Genomic DNA, 5,171 nt, shown 5'->3' with positions numbered 1-5,171 from the left:
GAATTTAAAGAGAGAGGATGGAAGAATTTCCAGGGTAGAAAGCCTTAGATACCAGGTTCCTTTAACTGCCACTTTATTCAGTTCAGTACAGTCGCTCAGTTGTGTCTGACCCATGAATCGTAGCACACCGGCCTCCCTGTCCATCACCAACTCCCAGAGTTCACTCAAACTCATGTCCATCGAGTCGGTGATGCCATCCAGCCATCTCATCCTCTGTCGTCCTCTTCTCCTCCTGCCCCCAATCCCTCCCAGCATCAGAGTCTTTTCCAATGAGTCAGCTCTTCGCATGAGGTGGCCAAAGTACTGGAGTTTCAGCTTTAGCATCAGTCCTTCCAGTGAACACCCAGGACTGATCTCCTTTAGGATCTCCCTGCAGTCCAAGAGACTCTCAAGAGTCTTCTCCAACACCACAGTTCAAAAGCATCAATTCTTCAGCGCTCAGCCTTCTTCACAGTCCAACTCTCACATCCATACATGACCACAGGAAAAACCATAGCCCCGACTAGACGGACCTTTGTTGGCAAAGTAATGTCTCTGCTTTTTAATATGCTATCTAGGTTTGTCATAATTTTCCTTCCAAGGAGTAAGCATCTTTTAATTTCATGACTGCAGTCACCATCTGCAGTGATTTTGGAGCCCAAAAAAATAGTCTGACACTGTTTCCACTGTTTTCCCATCTATTTGGCATGAAGTGATGGGACCAGATGCCATGATCTTAGTTTTCTGAATGTTGAACTTTAAGCCAACTTTTTCACTCTCCACTTTCATCAAGAGGCTTTTGAGTTCCTCTTCACTTTCTGCCATAAGGGTGGTGTCATCTGCATATCTGAGGTTATTGATATTTCTCCCGGCAATCTTGATTTCAGCTTGTGCTTCTTCCAGCCCAGCATTTCTCATGATGTACTCTGCATAGAAGTTAAATAAGCAGGCTGACAATATGCAGCCTTGACGTACTCCTTTTCCTATTTGGAACCAGCCTGTTGTTCCATGTCCAGTTCTAACTGTTGCTTCCTGTCCTGGATACAGATTTCTCAAGAGGCAGGTCAGGTGGTCTGGTATTCCCATCTCTTTCAGAATTTTCCACAGTTTATTGTGATCCACACAGTCATGACCCAGATAACCACGATGGTGTGATCACTCACCTACAGCAGACATCCTGGAATGTGAAGTCAAGTGGGCCTTAGGAAGCATCTCTATGAACAAAGCTAGTGGAAGTGATGGAATGCCAGCTGAGCTATTTCAAATCCTAAAAGATGATGCAGTGAAAGCCACATTCAATATGCCAGCAAATATGGAACACTCAGCAGTGGCCACAGGACTGGAAAAGGTCAGTTTTCATTCCAATCCCAAAGAAAGGGAATGCCAAAGAATGTTCAAACTACCGCACAAAATTATATTCATCTCAAGCGCTAACAAATGCTCAAAATTCTCCAAACTAGGCTTCAACAGTGTGTGAACTGAGAACTTTCAGATGTTCAAGCTAGATTTAGAAAAGGCAGAAGAACCAGAGATTAAATTGCCAACATCGATTGAATCATAGAAAAAGCAAGAGAATTCCATAAAAACATCTATTTCTGCTTTATTGACTATGTCAAAGCCTTTGACTGTGTGGATCACAACAAACTGTGGAAAACTTTTAAAGAGATGAGAATACCAGAACACCTTACCTGCCCCCTGAGAAAGCTTCATGCAGGTCAGGAATAACAGCAGCAGACATGAACAACAGACTGGTTCCAAGTTGCAAAAGAAGTACATCAAGGCTGTATATTGTCACCTTGCTTACTTAACTTTTATGCAGAGTACATCATGTGAAATGCCAGGCTGGATGAATCACAAGCTGGAATAAAGACTGCAGGGAGAAATATCAATAAGCTCAGAAAAGCAGATGACACCACCCTTATAGCAGAAAGTGAAGCAGAACTAAAGAGCCTCTTGATGAAAGTGAAAGAGGAGACTGAAAAAGCTGGCTTAAAACTCAACATTCAAAAAACTAAGATCATGGCATCCAGTCCCATTTCTTCATGGTGAATAGACGGGGAAACAATGGAAACAGTGACAGACGTTATTTACTTGGGCTCCAAAATCACTGCAGATTGTGACTGCAGCCATGAAATTAAAAGATGCTTGCTCCTTGGAAGAAAAGCTATGACCAACCTAGACAGCATATTAAAAAGCAGAGACATTACTTTGCCAACAAATGTCCATCTAGTCAAAGCTATGGTTTTTCCAGTAGTCATGTATGGATGTGAGAGTTGGACCATGGAGAAAGCTGAGTGCCAAAGAATTGATGCTTTTGAACTTTGGTGTTGGAAAAGACTCTTCAGAGTCCCTTGGACTGCAAGATCAAACCAGTCAATCCTAAAGGAAATTAGTCCTAAATATTCATTGGAAAGATTGATGCTGAAACTCCAATACTTTGGCCACCTGATGGGAAGAACTGACTCAGTGGAAAGGACCCAGATTCTGGGAAAGATTGAAGGCAGAAAGGGATGACAGAGGATGAGATGGTTGGATGGCATCACGGACTCGATGGACATGAGTCTGAGCAAGCTCTGGGAGTTGGTGATAGGGAAGCCTGGAGTGCTGTAGTTCATTTCGTTGCAGTCAGACACGACTGAGCAACTGAACTGAACTGAAATGAACATGACTAACAGATAAGGAATGTATTTATTTCCATTGCCCAGAACTTTACTCAGGTCTGTAAACTCAATTCCAGCTCAGATTTGAACTGATCCCTCTCTTCCCAACAAAGCTGGCTAGAACTGTTATCTAAAGATAAGGAGTGTGACATCCTGCTTCTCCACCCAAATTTGAGACCTAAGAAAGATGATTCAAGTGTCTTCCAGGCCTCAGGTTGAATGTGTTTCCACATTTAAATGTCACTAAAAATGGATCCTGTAATGTTTGCTTCCAGGTAGGCCTGATGTCCCAAAATGTATTTGACAGCACCTTTTATCACATGACTCGAGGCAAAGTCTCCCAAGTCTTACATATAGGTAGAGATTTTTCCTATTTTTGTGTAGCCATAGACATAAATTCTGACAGTTATTCACATTACCAAATATCTTACTTACCACTACCACAATTCTTCATGACCATGTATAATTCTAATTGTTTTTCTATCAATCACTATTGTTTCATCATTTCCAAATTCCACCAGGAATTCCAATTTTTCTCTGCAATACCTGTCACTATTTCTTTTCAAAACGTCTTAAGAGTGGGCACGTAGCCTCATAGCTCAGTTGGCAAAGAATCCGTCTGCAATGCAAGAGACCCCAGTTCAATTTCTGGGTTGGGAAGATCCACTGGAGAAGAGATAGGCTACCCACTCCAGTACTCTTGGACTTCCCTCATGGCTCAGCTAGTAAAGAATCTGCCTCCAATGCAGGAGACCTGGGTTAGATCCCTGGGTTGGGAAGAACTCCTGGAGAAGGGAAAGGCTACCGACTCCAGTATTCTGGCCTGGAGAATTCCATGGACTGTATAGTCCATGGGTTCGCAGTCAAACACGACTGCGTGACTTTCACTCTCACTTTTTTAACAGTAGCCTATAACCTTGTATTAGGACTCTCCAAAGTAACAGAACCAGTAGGAGACATGTATAAAGTATTGGGTCATGTGATTATGGAGACTGAGAAATCCTATGATCTGTAGTCTGCAAGTTGTAGACCCAGGAAAGTTGGTGGTATAGTTTGAAGGCCTGAGAACCAGGAGTACCCAGGGCAGACAAGTTGGCACATACAATTACACACAAACTTTGACTGCTGTTCTAACATGAATTCAAATGCAGGCCCCAGAGTGTTCATCCAGTCACCAAGAAACCCTGTCGCAAAGGTAAAAGTAAGGTAGGGGTCTTAACTCAGCACACTCATGTCTGCCTTGGGCCTGTTAGCTTTCCAGGAAAGACAGGTTTCTAGGAAAGAATCCATTTTTTTCAGGTGATGCTGGGCAAAAGACCATCTTCCATACTATGATTTTGTGATGAAGATTTTCATAGATTCACTCTAGAGAGAGAATGCTATGTGAGCGGTTTTCCATTCAAAATATAGTGTATTTCCCTCTCAGCTTCCAGTTTTATATTGATCTCAAGAGTAGTTTTCAAAAATTCCATTAGACTTTCAGGTGGCATTCCAGAGCTATCAGAGGCTAACACTGGATCAATTTCTATTCCCCAGCACCTTTATCTAACAGTTCAGTCATGATGATGAGTGCCCACTTGGCAGATCTCCAACTGCTAGATGATACTGAACTTTAAAGCTCCCCAAATGTAATATAGGAGTTCAGTGACTTCTCCCACATTTTATTCTCAAAGTATCATCCCTGCTAACTCGAAGTGGTCATCAAACTTGGGATTATGGTTTCTGTTTTTAACACCAAGTCTTTGCTAGGATGAAGACTCTTCAAAAGAGTCCTTTCAGTTCCTTTAACAATTACTATTTTACCCTGTTTTATACTACTAGTAAAGTAACCAAATGGGAATAGCTTTTGCTTTTTCTCAAGTATTTCATTACAAATGAAATGGTTAATTTATCAAAATGTGATGATGTGAAAGCATACTGTCAGCTATAAAACGAGCTAGACAAAGGATTGCTTAATTTAGTATTTTTAGTTAGAAGGGCCTATTAACATATCGCATTAATTTCAGAAAAATCCTATCATGTCTGAGCTGTAAAGAACCTGGAGTTCACTTATTCCAGATGAGAAAAATGAGGCCTAGAGCTTAAACAACATCCCTTTAAGTCACCCAGCTTAGCAAGTTTTTCCCAGGAAAGGAAGAAAAAAGGGAAAAGGCAAAAATCAGAATAGAGTATCGAAACTGCAATAAGACCCACCTTCAAACACCTAAACTACAATCAATGAACAATTATTTAAATACCAGGAAGTTTCAGCCCTTTTGACTTATTCTACTCATTTTCAAAAAGCCAAAGAGAACTTTAAAAAGATGGCTTTATAGAGAAATCATTACATATACCACTTATATAAATGTTTACTTGTACTTACCTCTACAATTTAAAATTTAAATGCTTTAAGATTCTCAAAAGCCAACTATAAAAATTAAAGGTTTAAAATTTTTTTTCTTTGTTCTTAGAGGTGAAAATGTGCATCAGAATTTCAAAAGAATATTTTTGTTCAATATAAATACTTACATGAAATAAATCCCAAGTGCTATA

This window comes from Bos grunniens, chromosome 15, assembly GCF_055505025.1.
Source record: "Bos grunniens cultivar Pamir isolate PY7600 chromosome 15, Bosgru_T2T1.0, whole genome shotgun sequence".
In the NCBI taxonomy this organism is placed as follows: domain Eukaryota; kingdom Metazoa; phylum Chordata; class Mammalia; order Artiodactyla; family Bovidae; genus Bos; species Bos grunniens.
The sequence above is the reverse complement of the archived record's forward strand: the minus strand, read 5'-3'. Positions refer to the sequence as shown.